Raw genomic sequence first — 18,351 nt, 5'->3', positions numbered from 1 at the left:
TAGCTTGGTGTGTATGATTTGAGACTACATTGATTGCAAAAAATTTGTGCTATTTGTTGGGCTTAGTTCAACATGGGAACACTCTCTTGCTTGAGCTTTGCCTAGTGTGATGCCCTTCCCATTAATCAACGTGGGAACACTCTCTTGTTTGAGCTTGTCAAGTGTGATGTTGCTCCCATTAATCAAATAATTTATGGGGTTATAGAGGAAAATTTCAACGTAATATGTTCCCCCCACATATCGACCATCTCCTCCTGAACAAAGAAGGTTATGGATCGGCCTTTGTACATGTACCTCGGCCTGAAATTTGAAGGCCGGCCTAACCTTCAATTAGAAGGCCAAATTTTACTTTGACCTTAGCTAGCCTTCAAGTTCACATAAATGTGTATATCTATATATAAGAAATTATTTCAAGTCGGGCTTGGTAAACTTTCAACCCAAAATCCAAACGACTTGTGTGAGTTGATCCACAAAAATCCTCAATCATCGTTTGTAAACTGCTTGAGGTTACCCTCCCAGCCTACCAAATAAGGTGGCGTGTCATGTGTAAATTCTCAATCCAAATTCTCCTCTAGAGTGGAGAAATAGAGATAGAGCCACTACAAACCAACGTCCTCGACCCAAAGGTAAGAGCTCATCACCTATGGCACAAAAAGGAAGAGGAAAGGCACCAATGTGTATTCCTTGCGAACATAGCATGATATGGCAAACTGATCTCCTCGTGGCCCCCTAAAGAAGAACCTAGCTGTGAGCACCAATAGACATAAATAAACTTCTCGTCGCAGATAAACCCAAGGCAAACCCAAGGTCCCCTCCAAGAAGGCCCGATCCACTCTATCGTAGGCCTTCTCTCAAAGTCGATGAGAAGCACAACGAGATCCCTGCCTCTGACCTTGGCGGTGGCTATTGCTTGCCGGAAAGCATTAGGATACATTTTAGTGGGATCACTTTGTCTTATTCACACATGTAAGGATGAGATCACTTTAAAAAATGCCCCATACAGGTGGCTTGGTCTCACCGCTACATATGTCAATAAGACAAATGTAGGCGGCTGAAATGTATCCTATTCGGCCAGAAAGTGAAGATGTTATCCAAGATGCTCTGATCTTGGATAAAAAGCCAGTGTGGGATCAGGTCGGGGAGATATGGCTCCAAGCAAAGATTGATCACTTTGAGGCAAATGAGGCCCTCTTCCAAGTTCCATGTGCATGAGAAGTGAGCAGGTCTGCATGAAATCGGCTCGAAACCCATGTTTTTTGTGATCCTGGGAGAATGAAGAGCTTGCAAGGTGCTACATCAGATCACAAACCCTCACCAGGGTTGGACATCACTGTTAATGTAGAGCCTTAATGACATCTGCAGCTTGGCACCCCACCACCCGTGTGATAGAACTGTTGAGTTTTGGAGTTGATAACGGGCACCCGCCGCTGCTGCAAGGCGAGGTGGTGATGGCAGCACGCGCATCATACATAATTTGCAGGTAACCAAGGTGGCACAAGAGCCTTCTGAAAATAGAGGTGCACCAAAAATAACGATGAGAAAATAAGAAAACAATAATTTTTTCAAAAATATGTTTTTTTCCCTTTTTATTAAGTTGCCAAGTGACCTTCTATCCATGCTTGCTTTTCTAAAAGATGTTAGGCTACCCAAGGTAAAAACGTAAGTATGACACTCTTGTGATGCTATCGGATTACGGATTAACGGCGGCGGCCGATAATAAACAAGCACACACAATACCTTACCTTGCCTCATTCTCCTATGGCGCCGCAGGCCCTTGCTTCCTGTCTCTTGCTTTTGCTGCTCGCTCACTGCCATCTTATCGCGATGATGCCACGTTCGTAAGCTCTTTGCAGTTTGTCTTTGTTAATTAAACATTACATTTGAGCTAATTACGTGTATCTAATGCCATTAATCAAACAGCTAATTACGTCATGATTTGCCCGGCGTGTATCTAATGCCGTTACATTTGAAAGGAAAAGGAAAATGTTCTCATCACCTATGGTACAAAAACGAAAAGGAAAGGCACCAATGTGTATCCCTTTGTGAACAAAGCATGATATGGCAAAATGATCTCCTCATGGCCCCCTGAAGAAGAACCTAGCTGTGTGAGCACTAATAGAGAGAAAAAAACTCCTTGTATCTAAGAGGTAGATAAAGCCAAGGCAAAGCAAGGTCTCGGAAAGGGTTATGGTGGGAAGTAGCTAATGGAAAGGAAAAGATACCCAACACTAGAGATGAAAAGTCAATATGGGTTATCAGCATTGTAAATCATTGACTTGAGCCTTAATGATACATATATTCATCCGCATAGATGGAAAAGATAGTTCTCCTGATGGATGGAGGAACACAATTGACACATTATTTGGGGCACAATCAAAGAACTCAAAGATAATCCTACTCATAACATTCCTTGAGCTTAAAATGAACCAAGGTGGGTCACTCCAGACTCATTTTCATGTAATTGAGATGAGTCACTATCGACTCATGTCAATTACATGAAGAGCTGGTGGCTCATAGCAAGTGATTAAGCCCATAATGAAAGACTAAGAAAATGCTAATACGAGATTAAGATAAATGTTAATGAATGACACAATAATTAAGGCATAGACTCCATAATCTCATCACATTAGCTTAATCCAAGTACATGCTTATATAGCTCTCATCCACATGCTCCATGCACACTTGTGCCATCCATTTGTCCATAAATGCTCACACTACATGTGCCTCCTTGCACTTTCCATGTGCTACCTTTTTGACGTTTGACTTCACCTTTTACAAATGACCATACAAATCAACCTTTGCCAATGTACCCTTAGTCTATTCCTCTTTCTAATGTGCATGCTCCTCCCCTTCCTCTATTCATGTTGCACCCTCACACATTGCTTTTCTTAATGCCTCCCCTCAATGTGATGAGGGTCTAACACCTAACACGTATTAACCTGACCTACACTCCATACTCATATGGTTGGAGCGGTCCATCTAGGTTGCTCTATGAGCTACAATGTTGGCTTTGTCTCTTGATACTTTACATACTGGGTGAGTGGGGTTATAACCAAGAGTTAGGAGCCATGCCATTTCTTTACTACCACCCTTGGTGGTGTTCATTTGTTGGGCTTTTCAGCTTGTTCTCCACCTTGGAATCAGAGGATTTTAGCTTGTTCTTTTTGCTTGTGGATGACCTAGTGGCCCTTTCCCATTTCTTTCCCGAGAGCTCTTTCTTTTCTCTCACATACTTACTCCATGTGTGCTAAGTTTGGCCGCGTTTCATCAAAGTCTACATTATTTTTCAACTCTTGGTCATGAATTTTGGTGAGTTTAGAGATTTCTTGCATTCTCATGTGGTTGCGACTTGTTACAAAGGTTTTGGTGGAGGTTTTACAAAGATTTTTCTTTAACATTTTTTGTGAAAGCTTTTGTTGATGAAGATTTTGCAAATTAAAGACCACATTGGTGATGCCTAATCCGATGATGCCCATGCGAATAAGAATCTCACTTATGATGAAGTCCATGAAGAATCATATTCTTTCAAGGGCATAACAAGACCCGATCCCATCGTAGAATAGATGTATAATTTTACCCTTGATATGGCAAACATGTGAACAAGCTCTTAATAAAGCTAATTTACACAAGTTTCTGGTGGATTAAGGGTGGTTTGAAGGTCTTTACCCATGGAGGCCATAACACCACAATGTGCCACTGCTCGAAGCTGTGAGATGCTGCAAGTCGATGATGAAGGCACTGTTCTACAAACTGATGGTGGTCACCTTCTTCTGCTGGTTCGTTCTTCAAAGCTATGGGCACGTTTGTTGCAGTATCTGCTTACTGGCTGCTCTAGCCATCTGTGCTACTAGGGGTGCAAGAAGTGGTGCTAACGATACTGTGAACGATGCAGTTTGCCAAGACCTGGACCTCCTCGCTGGAGACCTCTACGTGCTTACTGTGATGATCTACTGGCCTGCACTGAAGCCGAGTTGATATGCGACAGCAAAGGCTAGCCACCTCGTCCTCTTCTCCTTCTAGACGATGGTGTACAAGAAGCTTACTCCTCTTTTGAGATAATGTAGATATTGCTGCACTTCAACGTTCGTGTTCTTCTCGCGCCGCTATGCTTTTCTACCACTTTCTCTCTTGTTATTCTAATAGATAGCCATTGTCTTCACTTCAAGCTCCCCTCTTTGTTGTGGATGACTGTGGCACCTTCAAGCTAGAGCTCCTCTTTGTTTCTTTGGATAGAAAAGTGAGGTTTGTGTTGCTCACTTGGTCACTGTTTAGTTTCACTCTCCAATGCAGAGGAGAAGAGGCCCTAATGGCAAAGCTGAAAAACAGTTAAACCTAGTTGAACACTAATGACAAGATTAACAACCTCCTAATTACTTGCTAATGGCCAGCCCAAGGTGGCTCTAATACCATGTTAAAATACATGAATCTATGGCGACTCATAGCAAGTGATGATTAAGTCCATAATGAAAGACTAAGAAAATGCTAATGTGAGATTAAGATAAAGGTGTCCCAACTGAGTTAGTGTAGCGGTCAAGCTTGTGACTTGTAACCTCTAGGTTATGAGTTCAAGTACCACTAGGCTCTCTCATGTTATAAAAGGGACACCTATGCTCGCTTGATGTGTTTGGTTGCTCGGGCTCTTGCCCCTTCAACACTCGAGTGACTCCTCCTCCTCGGGTGGTGGATCACCCGAGATAGGAGGATCCATACGAGACCCCTCCGCTGTTCCAGCGCTCGACTCATCGCGGTGGTCATGGGGGATGCCTAATTTGTGGCTCTTGCCCGATGGTACGTGGCCCTTGCCCGACCATGATAATTGGCTAATTGTTGGAAGGGGAAATCGGCTCCACCCACTTGAGTGGGGCCCGGGTGTGTACGAAGAAAAAAGAGAATAAGATAAAGGTTAATCAATGACACAATGATTTTAAAGTATAGCCTAATCACATAATTTCACTTCTCTACTTACTATAATAATTAAGCTTAATATCTAATCTTAATTAATAAAATTCTCTTAACTTAATTTGTGAGAAAGAGCTCTCTAAGAAAAAGGAAGAGAGAAGAGTAAAAAAACTCACGAAAGGGCCTCTCGAGGCACTATATGACGACATTCCATAACACAGTTGTAGCATAATTAAAGTTTAGTTTCCAAACATCCCAAATACAGCAGTAAGGGCGTGGGTATGGCGACATAAGGAAAGGGGATGTGGAGAGGTAAGGTTAGAAGTATCTTTTCATTTTCTAAAAGGAGGTATGGTGGATAACACATGGCTTGGGGATGGACAAGTAAGCTCCTTGAGTAGGTTTCCCAAGTAGGCCCCTTCTTAATAAGGTCTAATTAACTAAGGTTATAATTTGCACACACCTAGGTGTCCAAATGGTCACTTACATTGGACCAAAATTTCATCTTTTACAAAAATGACTAAAAATAATTTTCTAAATTTCTTGCTAATGTATCATGCCTAGCTTGAAATCAGGATCTATCGGCATGACTCTCAATAATGGCTAGCTTAGGAAATTTTCTAGCTCTTTACCTTAGTAAAAATTGTCTTATCTAATATTTATCACTGTAGCCCTCTTAAATTTATAAAATATCTATTTTATCTATCTTTGAATCTCATAATCAAAAAATAAATTTATATATCCTTATAATGGGCAGCTTAAGAAATTTCCTAGCCTGCTACTCTACCGATAAAATTCACAAGTTTAATTTTTATGACATAGGATTACCTTACATGTGATTGACTATGGAGAGGGACCTTACATGTGATTGAAGACATAAATATATAACATAAAAGCATTGAACATGTTAGAATATATAGGCCCAACATATTGTTACATGTTTGCCAAACTTTAAAGTGGATGTAATGCACAGAGTATGTGAAGCATACTAATTGGGCAAGCATGTATTATTTCCACATGAAGCATAATAATTGGGCAAGCATGCTAAGCATGTATTATTCCACATGAAGCATACTAATTGGGCAAGTAGGCTATGCATGTATTATTTCCACATGATAAGCATATAAGGTAAAAACCTTTGGATGTGGTGCACTGATGTTTGGGAACCAAAAAAGGTGACATCAATCAGAGAATGCTATTATTATGTATCATTTATCGACCACACTAGGAAAGTGTCAGTGTATTTCATGAAAGAGAAAAGTGAAGTGTTTACTCACTTTCAAAGCTTCAAATCTGTAGTAGAGAAATATAAAGGCATGCGAATAGAATGCCTAAGGTCAAATGGTGGGAAAATTGTCCAATGAATTGACTATTTGAGAGAGCATGGGATAAAGAGGAAGTGTACATGCACATATAACCATCGACAAAATGGTGCTAGATAAAAGAAAAAATGTATATCATTAAAAAATTTTCCCATCCATTGATGAATGAGAAAGGTATACCTGAGTATTTTTGAGCACAAGTAGTAGCAATATTTATATTATCAACATGATGCCCACTATAGTTCATGGCATGATGCCCTAAACAAAATTTTACTAGTAAAAAACCAATTTTGGCACACTTAAAAGTCTTTGGGTACATTGCTTATATACATCATGTACTAGATGAGGTGATAAGTAAGTTGGATCCTAAGATAGACAATGTATATTCATTGGTTATTCCCTTGAGTAGGAAGGTTATATTTGTTATAACCCCACTATGCGTGAGATACAAGTGAGCTAGGATGTTGTGTTATTTATGAGATGTGTAGTTGGTATATGCCAGTGCAGGATCTTGTAGCGGCTAAAGCAAAGAATCAATCAATCTCCCCACAAAATTCCTTTACTCCTTTACATCCACTAGTGGAGAAGCATCTTCAACGGAAAACTTTGCAGGAAAACTTTGCATTAACCTCTATGGGCGTAACCACTGACTTGCAATCAGCCATGCCAAATGCCTTTAGAATTTCTCTTGCATACTTTTGCTGAGAAATGAAGATTCCATCTATCTCTTGCCAGACCTTTATCCCTAAAAAGAAATGCATAAGCCTAAGGTCTATCATATCAAACTCTGAACTCAACATCACCTATGTCTATCAGATCTTCTCTTCATGGTTCCTCATTATAATGAGGTCATCCACATATGGGACAATGAAAATGTGTCTATCTTATTCAAAGAAACTATATAAATTTACATCTAGTAGGCATTTAGAAAGACCAATAATTACAAAGAATGCATCTATCCACAGTAGTACCATGCCTGAGGGTCCTGTTTTAGCCCTTACAATGTCTTTCAAAGTCTACACACTTTGTTTTTTGAATCTAGTATCTTGAACAACTCGGGTGGCTGCATCACATAAACCTCCTCATTTTGAGATGACCATTCAAAAATGTTGACTTCACATCCATTTGCATTATTGGAATAGTGGTCAATCTAGCTGTGGGAGTGAATGTCTCCTAAAAGTTGAACCCTTTGATTTGTGTGAAACCCTTTTCCCACAAGCCTTGCCTTCTTGTACTGATCCAATGTCCCATCAGGCTTATACTTGGCCTTCCATACCCATTTGGTGCTAATAACCTTCAATTTTACAGGACGATCCACAAGATACCAAGTGTGGTTTGTCAAATTGAGTCAAACTCTGACTCCATGGACACCCTCCAATTTGGATTTGCTAATGCTTCCTTTAGGATGGCTAGCTCCCGTTATTTCATTATCTTAGCCCATCAAAGCCATATTAATAATGTGAGTGGAGGAACTCTTTTTCTCCTCTATTCTCTTAGATTTGCTAGCTTTTTTGTGATCATCGATGGAGACTTCCCATCCAAGAGCTCCTTCACCCATTTAGGATATGGCTTCTCTTCGTCATCTGATGAATCCACCACTTATGGAGTTCGTACTGTCATTAGAGGTTGTTAAAGAGAATGCGGGAGAGAGAGAGAGAGAGAGAGAGAGAGAGAGCTTGAGTTCCTTGCAAGCAAACACATACACACAAGAGAGAGCAAGACGCACAAGAGAGAGCAAGACGCACAAGAGACAGCAAGATGCACAAGAGAGATGGATGGCTGAATTTTCTTCTATCTTCTTCTCTTATCTATGATCATATAACTAAAAGATAAGAGTACATACTATAAGGAAAAGTACTCTCCTACAATAACATATAATGGTTTGTCCATAATGTGAACTCGACTATATGAGCTGGTGCTATAACTATGCCATAACTTTAGTACTTCAAAGTGGCTGTCACACAGCCTATCATCCATTGGCGGCATATCAACCATATCTCACCAACCATTCTAGTGGCATACATGCAGAAGCTATCACCTAGGCAGGTCATCAATCCGCAGCACTAGTTGAGATCGATATCTCAACACTCTCCCCCTTGATCTCAACTCCACACATTGTACTCCAAGTAAGCTCCTAAACTTGTGGAGCGTCTCTGTGCCCAATGCCTTTGTGAAGATGCTAGCCACCTAGTCCTATGTGCTAACATATACCAGATCTACATCACCTCTGATAGAACCTTCTTCCTCATAAAGTGATAATGCACCTCAATGTGCTTCATTCTAGCATGGTATACTGGGTTACTGGCCAATTGTATGCTACTCATGTTGTCACAATAAATGACAATTTCTCTATCCATGGGCTCACCCATATCACCACAAGTAGCTTTTGAAACCAAGCTACGTCATAAGCTACTATAGCAGCACCCTTGTACCTTGCCTCTATACTCGACAAAGAAATTGTTGGTTGTTTCTTACTTCTCTAACTCATAGCAGCATTCCCAAATGAAAACATAAAGCCACTGGTAGACCTCCTGTCTGCAACACTATTAGCCCAATCAGCATCTATATACCCATGTAGTTGTATCTCTGTAGTACCAGCTTTATAGAAAAGTCCATAACCAAGTGTGGACTTTATGTACTTGAGAATCTGTTTAGCCACATCCAAGTGTGGCTTCCTAGGGGCCTACTTAAACTGACTCACAAGTCCAACAAAATAGGTCAAGTCTAGCCTAGTTATGGTCATGTAGATCAAGGTACCCACTATGCACCTGTAAATAGTGGAGTCCTCACTCACCTGTATCTATGGAAAGCTTTGTGTTCTATTCCAATGGCAATGAAATAGGCTTATAGCATGTTATAACATACTTAGACAACATGTCCAAGCTATAATACCTCTGTAATAACAAAATGACATGAAGTGATCTCACGACCTCTATGCCCAAGAAATACCACAACTCACCCAAATCCTTCACCTAAAATTTCTACTTCAGAAGCCTCCTGACATCATGGATGTTAGAATTTCTATCACTAGTGATAATCAAGTTATCCACATAAAACTAATAGCATGATCCCTCTATTTATCTTTTTCACATAAAGTGAAAAAATTTGCATTGGATATCAAAAATTGAATGTTAACAAGATAATCCCCAATCTTGTTTGAGGATGCTCTGGGTGCCTTCTTCAAGCCATACATGGCTTTGCATAACCTGCACATAAAATTTGGATATGCATCAGTCTCACAACCTGGTGGCTACATCATGTATACTTCTTCTTGGTAAATTACCATGCAAGAAGGCATTCTTTACATCCATATGATGTAAAGACCAGACCCTTTGCTACAACCTAGCAATAACAGCTCTCACGATGGCCATTCTCGCAACCCTTTACTGCAGCATAACAATGTGACAGCTCTCATGATTGTCATTCTTGCAGCTGGGCTGAATGTCTCCTCAGAGTCAATGCCATAGCTCTGCACATAGCCCTTGACAACTAATCTGGCCTTATACCTACTCATTGAACCATATGCGTTATGCTTGACCTTATACACCCACCTACATCCAATCGCCTTTTTTTCCTTATAAGCAAAGGCACTAACTCTCATGTTGCATTTACATCCAATGCTACCATCTTCTCATTCATGGCATCTTCCCATTTTTTATTTCCAAGTACCTGCTCAAAACAAGTAGGCTCCAACTTCTATATTGCTTTAACCATGTAAGAATAAAGATGGGCTATATAACTAACCCTTGTAGACCTACATACACTTTCATCACTAACCCTTGTAGACCTGCATACACTTGTACAACTAACCCTTGTAGACATGCATACATCCTCAAAACAACCTTGGTTCTCCTTGCACAAGGAGTAACCACCACGGATGGAATGCCAAGCTCCTCATCAAGGCTTTGCTCAGATCCACTAGAGTCACCATCCACATATGAGTGACATGTTGATAGATCAAGCACAAAAGGTTGATCTATCTATTTGCTTCCTTTGCATGATACATGTGTACCCACATCTGTCCTCAACCTATCTAACCATGGATTAACAAGGGATCCACTACTAGATGACTCTTCAGGTCCACTAAAGCACCTGTGATTTACTACTCTACATGTGGTGCAGCATATGTACTTCTTACATCTGCATTTTTTATTGCCTTCAGTGCTAGTGCCTTCACTCTGCCAGTGCATGAAAGGAGTGCTAGTGCCTTCACTACCTACTGATGCATACTAGTTACTCATCTCATCAAAGACAACATCTCGACTTACTTGCAAAAAGCAAGTGGTAGGGTTATAATATTTATAACCTTTCTGCTCCAAAGCATAACCAATGAAGATGCATTTATTTATCTTTGGATCCAACTTTTTTCTCACTTCATCGAGAACATGCACATATGTGATACACCCAAACACTTTTAAGTGAGACACATCTAGTTTTATACATGTACACTTCTGCTCAGGCATCATACCATGGATTTATTTGTCTTTGGATCCAACTTTGTTCTCACTTCATCGTCGAGAACATGCACATATGCAATACACCCAAACACTTTTAAGTGAGACACATCCAGTTTTATACATGTACACTTCTGCTCAGGCATCATACCATGAAGAGCTGTAGTGGGGGTCCTATTTATAATGTACAACACAACAGTTGTTATTGCTTCTATCCAAAAATAATATGGCATATTCTTTTCAAACATCAAGGCACATGCCACTTCTGCAATATGCCTATTTTTTCTTTCTGTAACACCATTTTGTTTGCAGAGTGTACTTGTATGTAAAGTGTCTCTTGATTCTCTACATTCTCAAGAAATCACCGAACTCATTGGAGAAATACTCTCCCCCACCATCTGATCTCAGGCATTTTATTTATAAGCCTTTTTCCTTCTTGACCAAGACTATAAACCTCAAAAATTAAGCAAACACCTCAATTTTATCTTCGTGAAATAAACCCACACTTTCCTAGTGTGATCATCAATGAATGTAACATAATATCTACAACTTGCAATTGTTGCAGTCTTGGTTGGTCCCCATACATCTAAATGTATAACATCTAACGGTAGTTCACTAACATGATTTTCATGTGGGAAAACATGTTTGGCTTGCTTACCAAGCTGGCATGCTCCACATACTTTATGCATACCATCAACCTTAAACTTTTGCAAAACTATAACAATATTTTCAGCATGCATAGACTTCAGTTGCTATATATTCACATGACGAATGTGCTTGTGTCATATGAAATAGCTACAATGACACCTATTTTATGCACAAACATAGCTGGCTTTACCTCAAGCATGTTCAAATCCAAGTAAACATCCTACCATTTCTTTTACCCTTTGCAACCAAGTGACACTGATTTTTGAAGTCTTCCACAAAACGTCCTTGAGGATTAAACCTCACTTGAAGACCCTTCTCAACCATCTATCCAATAGAAACCAGGTTCTTTGTAATATTTGAAACATGAAGTACATATATCAAGTACTTCATTTTGCCATTCTGCATAGACAATGACACTTCACCAACATGTGTAATGGGATGCGCAATATCAATTTCTAACCTGGTTTTTTCATTTTTTGCATGGCTCTAAACCATTCACCATGATTGGTCATGTGGTTAGAGGTGCTAAAATCCACATACCATATATCATTAGATCCCAACACATCTCTTGTTGTTGTGAAACTCATCATGTGCTGCATTACAAACAATTGCTTACTTCTATTAATCATCACCCTATTTACTAGATGATGCATAGTTACCTTGTTGTGCAATTTCTCACTTTTAATGTCATTCAACTTTTTAAAGAAGTCCTTTGCTATACGCCATGGTTTGCCACAATAATAGCACTCTATATGCTACTTGCACTCTAATTTCTTTACCAACCACCTCGGCCCCTTTGGCTCCCCCTACCTCTAGACTGGCCTCTTCCACCTATGTATGATTGCTATTGTTTGCTGCTCTATTGCTGCGAATCATAATTTAGACTGTTGTTGTCCATAATTCTGGTTTCCATGTCGGCCACCACCTTGGCCTCAACCAACGACCAATACCTTTGCCTCTACCTGAATTGGAGTAGAAGGCCTATTCTACTGCGTTCTTGCTTTGCGAAAAGAGTCCTCACCTAGACAATTTTCTTCTATGATTAGCATAGACAATAAGTTCTGAAAGTTGGGAACATTCTCCTTGACTACAATGGAGGTCTTGAATGACTTGTACTCTTTGCCAAGCCCATTTACATAGACGCTCACTAAATCATCAATCTTCTAACGATACATTAATATAACCAAATGATTCAACAATGCCCTTGATCTTTAAAGCATACTCATTGATAGACATGCTTTTCTTCTCCATAGTATGTAGCTCTTGTTTTAGCTACAATTTCCTTGCCTTTGTGTTGGTCTGGAACATTTGCACAAGTTCTTCCATGCAACTGCTAGAGTGTTGGTCTGAAATATTTGCACCAGGTTCTATCATGCAACTGTTAGAGTGTTGGTATCATAGGCTATATGTATCCTATCATTGTATCTATGACACTGATTGAAAGCCAATACATGACTTTCCTTGCACCCTGGTTCTAGTCCTTGAATGCCTTTATATGTGTTGGGGTGGCATTCTCTTCATACAATCCTGGTATAGCAGCTCTTTCTCTTGGAAATACGAGTAGCATGCAGACTTCATCATTCGAAGTGATCTCCTGGTATAGCTGCTCTTTCTCTTGGAAATACGAGTAGCATGCAGACACAATCATGTCCTCGTATGGAGACATTTGCAAGCAAACATACGTGTTATCTCGATGGCAATAATGCTGACGAACTCTATGAAAGAAAAACAATTTCTCTTCTACAAGCCAGTGAAGATGTCACAACAATTATCAACTATACATAAATGACAAAATGGTAGTGATTTGTAATAATACGTGTGAAGATCAAGACAATGTGACATGTGATTGAGGAGGATTGCGAGTGAGTTCTCATATCAAGTTGTATTGAATTTCTATTATAAGGGTCTATGTTGCACGAATATGCAACAATCATTAACACCGAGCAGGGATTTAATATTCACGTGATCACAAGATTTTTTGTGATAATAACACATGTGAACAAGTTATTCACATGTTCTCATGTTACCGTTCACAAAATAACAGGTCACTTGCCATTTGGGAACCCCTTAAAAGCTTGGCTACACATGGGAATAAGCTATTCACATGTTCTCATGTTATCATCTTCACATAATAGCAGGTCAGTGGCCACCTAAGAAGATTTTTTATGCCCGACAAAGATAATTTTTTAGGCCCTTATGAAAGCTTTGTGAATATAACATGTGATCACAAGATTTTTTGTGTTATTAACATATGTTATTAACATGTTCACATGTTCTCGTTTACGTCAGTGAAATCCCTGACACCGAGTTATGAAAAATTAGCATGAGTCGTGAGTAGTCATTTGCAAAAATTTCACAACAACTTGGAAAATGGCCACTTTTTCAAACATGTAAACCCATTTATATCAAAGAGTTATAATTTTATTTTAAAAAAGACTATTTTTTAAAAGAAAAGCATTATAGCATTAATCTATGGTTTCTCTGTCTTGACAGACAAGCTAGTTTTCTAATAAAAAAATAACATAGACACCACCTACAAAGCCATGTTTCCAAAACTTAGCAAAACTCAGTCTCAATCTAATTTCAGACTTGGGAAAAACAACTTTCATCATTTTGATGCTTCTAAAGCTGGGCATTCAATGAATACACAAAAACACTTTAAGAGATATCAGGATACTAGGTCTACATTCATGTAATTTTCAAAGAAGCTTGATGAATTTATAACCCACAAATAAAACTCGATCACATGCGCATTAAAATTCAAAACATGGAAAACTTTAGCAAACAATTTGAACTACAAATTAAACAAGTATCTTCTTTAAAAAAAATGACAAGTTTTTGGAAACTAAAAGTATGTGTTAACATGATCTAAAAAGTCATGGACAACTATGCTTGAATGGGATTCTCATCTTCCTCCTCCTCATTCGTTGCCTCCTCTCCCATTGGAGTTATTGCAAGAGTAGTGTTAGTAATTTGTTCCTTAGCCCTCTGGGCCATCTAGCTCATAATCCACAAGGTCAACGATCTCCCCAACCTACTCACTATCAATCGAAGGCTGTGGCTTTCCAAATGCATCAAAAAAACAAGGATAAGATTCCATGCTCTTCATTCCCACCTCTTGGAACTCATCTGGTAACTCCTTGAGAGCTGTCACTCTTTGCTCGATAAATTTTACCTGGAGTGGATCACATTCCACTGCAACCACATTTCTACCTCTTTTCAATGCACTGACAATTGTGGTACCAGTCCCCCACAAAGAGATCCATCAACCACTCTCTTTTCATAGAAAGTAAATCAATTAAATCCATCATCAAAAGCTGAGGCTTTTGATATGGATTTATGACTCCTTGTAGACCTGCATTGGTGTGCTTGAATTTTTTGCAAACTCCTGGTCGTTCAAAAACATTTGTGTGATTTGGTTTCACAACAAAATTATACGATCCTCTACTTTGCATGCCCAAAGATTAGTAAAAACCAATTGTAGCAAATTCACAAGCCCAAGAAAGATGATCTAGTTTATAACCATGGATATTTGGCTTTGTCCTACAAAATAAAAGTTAACATCTAAGAAAAGAGCAAGACATAATAACGCCTTAATGCTAGTAGCAAAGTATTCAAAGGTTTTACTTAGCTTGTCATCATTTGACATGTCATGTTTGAGTCAGTGAAGGCTTTTTTCGCTGCAGTAATTTGATCATGGGCATGAAAAAATAATGGTGCTCAAGAGTCATAAGTAGTGACCTTGCTAGAAGCCCCTATGACTTTTTTGTAGGCAGATACTCTGTACTTCAAATCGTCATTGACTCAGTTCGGAGCATAACAACCAAGGAGAATTTGGGATGGCCAAAGTGTAAGGATGTGCTATGAGGACAAAAGTGTCCATGTCTTCAACTCTTCCTTCATGAACACACCAATGAGTTGGGGACTCCTCTACATCATCAAGAATGAAAAGTGTAAGACCAGGAGTGATTTCAAAGCTTTGGGGGTGTTGTCTCCTCCTCCTCTCTAGATGACAACGGGAAAGAAATTGCTCAAAGTCAAGAGGGATTTTCTTGATGAAAACCCGTGGATCTTTGTTCTAAAAAAACCAACAAAGCAAGATGTGAGAGGTGAAAAAAAAAGGTTTTTTAAACAAAGCTGAAAGCAAGATGAACTACTCACCATGTTACCAAATAAGAACATGTACTTCTCCAACACATGACGTTTTGCTTGAGTCTAGATGGTAGAGCTTCACCTCATCCCAATTAGAGCAATTCAACTTTTCAATCATTATTCTCTGCATGTGAAGCATGATTTTTTGCCTAATAGACAACCAAAGAAATTAGAGCTGATGAAACAAGTAAAACTTCAGAAAACAAAAGAGTTAATTTAACAAAATAAACCTTTCAAATTATTCTCCCATTTTCTCTGAAGAGATGATTCCACGCTTCATGCGCGAGAGAACTGCAATGATTAATGATTTCTCACGAATTCCTTGCAAATGTCTTCACACTGTTATCTTTATTTCTTCGGGAATGGGCTTTGGTGCTTCATCACTTGAGGCACCTTTGCCTTTGGAAGCTGCAGACAGCTTACTGAACTTTTGACCTTTTAACTTTTCCTGCTCATGTAGCTTAAAAATATCATGTTGTAGATCCCAAATTTCTCCATCATGAAAGGCAAGTTGAAAATAGTTATCATATTGTTTCACATTAGGCTTCTGACTTGCTCCACGACCACCTTTCTTTTTTAATTCAAGACCACACTTTTCTAGGAATCAATCCACTCATTATGAAAGAACCTTATCTTTTGAATGAAAGTCATTTCCATTCAAAATTCCGAGTCAATATTATGGTCAAGGGTAAGAACCTTTGCCTCCTCATTTGTTAAACCAGCATACACCCAACACATTGCCATTTTGTAAGTGTTAACATGCTCATATTTGGCAGAGCAAGCTCTTGATTGGCAAGCAAAGAATGAGTGACCCCAAGAACCCAATATCTGTAAGACTTAGCATTGGCCTTAACCCAAGATTCCTTATTAGGACACTATTTTGCGAACCTCTAAGGGTATTCTCCCTGTTTGGGGATCCACTGGTGGATGCTCACACTTATGGGTAAAAATATAGGTTAAGGATCCACCATGTTATTTTGCTTGACCCTCTCTCTTAAAACATTGAAAGACCTTGAATCTCTTGTGTTGGAACTGGATGGAACAATCTTTGATTCATCAAGAAACTTAGAGTCCTTTGATTCATCAAGAAACTAGAGCTCATGAAACAAGTAAAACTTCAAATTACTCTCCCACTTTCTCTCTGAAGAGATGGTTTCACGCTTCACACACGAGAGAACTACAATGATTAATGATTTCTCATGAATTCCTTGTAAATGTCTTCACACTGTTATCTTCATTTCTTCGAGAATGGGCTTTGGTGCTTCATCACTTGCCTTTGGAAACTGCAGGCAACTTACTTAACTTTTGACCTTTTAACTTTTCCTGCTCATGTAGCTTAAAAATATCATGTTGTAGATTCCAAATTTCTCCATCACGAAAGGCAAGTTGAAAATAGTTATCATATTGTTTCACATTGGGTTTCTGACTTGCTCCACGACCACCTTTCTTTTTTAATTCAGAACCACACTTTTCTAGGAATCAATCCACTCATTATGAAAGAACCTGATAGAGGTTGAGATGTGATGGGTTAGATATCCAATGAATAGGTCAAGATATGATGGGTATATACCCATTATAATACATTATGATGGGTATATAGGCCATCATACTGCATATTTGGTCAAAAAAATACAAGAGATAGAGCCTGCATGTTCTAAGGAGATACATGGATATAAGGTCTAGGAAGATGCCATGGATGAAGAGATAGATGCATTGAATGCGAATGAGACATTGAATTTGGTGTCATTGTCTAGGAGAAGAAGGTAATTGGATGTAAGTAGGTTTACAAAGTAAATCATAATTAATAGGGTTTGTGGAGCATGTATAAGTCAAGATTGGTAGCCAAGGGATATACATAAACCTATGGCATTGAGGAGATTTTCAGCCTGGTTGCTAGGATGACCCATGAGAGTAGTCATTGCTATGGTTGCCTACAGCTAAGGGATGGTCTTTACATCATCATCAAATGGATGTCAAGAATGAACTTTTACATGGTGATTTACAAGAAGAAGCCTACATATACATATGGTGCAACCACTAGGATATGAGGACCATACACCCTGAGGTTGTATTTATAGGTTACACAGAGTCTCGCATGGCTTAAACATGCACCTAAAGCATGGTTAGACAAGATAAGCGAATATCTTGTTACTATTGAATTTTAGATATCTATAATAGAGGTTTCACTTCATGTGAAAAATACTGACATGTGCCTTGTGCAAGCAATCATCTATGTTGATGACTTGATTTATCACATGGGATAGTGATGTTGACATTCATGAGGAATCCGGATTTTCCAGAGGTATTATGCTTTAGACATGCTATATTCAAGTATGGAATAATAGGTTATAAGTCAATCTTAGTGCCATCGAAGTAGAACACAAAATTGGCTGTAGATATAGGTGATCTTTTCAAGGAACCTACTATGTACAAGCACATTGTAGGGAGCTTGATTTATATGACTATCACCAAACTAGATTTAAGCTATGTTGTTGAATTAGTGAGTCAATTTATGGAGGTTCCAAGGAAGCCACACTTAGATACGGTTAGGAGGATACTAAAATACACTTAGGTACATAAAGTCTAGAGTATGATATGGATTTTTTTATGATGAGGATGAAGCACATGTACATGTACATGAGTATAAAGATATAGATTGGGCTGGTAGTACCTCAATAAGGAGATCTACAAGTGGTGTGCTAAGATAAAGCACATTGAGGTGCATCAATATTTTGTGAAGAAGAAGGTTCTAGTAGGTGATGTGTATTTGGTATATGTCAGCACAAAGGATCAAGGGTAGCTGGCATCCTCACAAAGACATTGGTGGGTACAGAGAAGATTCAAAGTTTTAGGAGGTTACTTAGAGTGCAAGGTAT

At 39.0% G+C, this 18,351-nt stretch overlaps 1 long non-coding RNA gene across 1 annotated transcript in view; it reads left to right on the top strand.

The window, feature by feature from the left end:
- Positions 1 to 1,755: 1,755 nt before the first annotated feature.
- The window catches only part of LOC147626540 (uncharacterized), a 29,860-nt gene continuing 13,264 nt past the window's right edge, over positions 1,756 to 18,351 (top strand). The window contains exon 1 of the long non-coding RNA XR_015268668.1: positions 1,756 to 1,834. This is a non-coding gene — a long non-coding RNA (uncharacterized LOC147626540). The remainder of the gene's footprint in view (positions 1,835 to 18,351) is intronic.

Source organism: Cibotium barometz, chromosome 22 (assembly GCF_041138505.1).
Source record: "Cibotium barometz isolate CiBa-2024 chromosome 22, ASM4113850v1, whole genome shotgun sequence".
Classification (NCBI taxonomy): domain Eukaryota; kingdom Viridiplantae; phylum Streptophyta; class Polypodiopsida; order Cyatheales; family Cibotiaceae; genus Cibotium; species Cibotium barometz.
The sequence above is the reverse complement of the archived record's forward strand: the minus strand, read 5'-3'. Positions and strand labels throughout refer to the sequence as shown.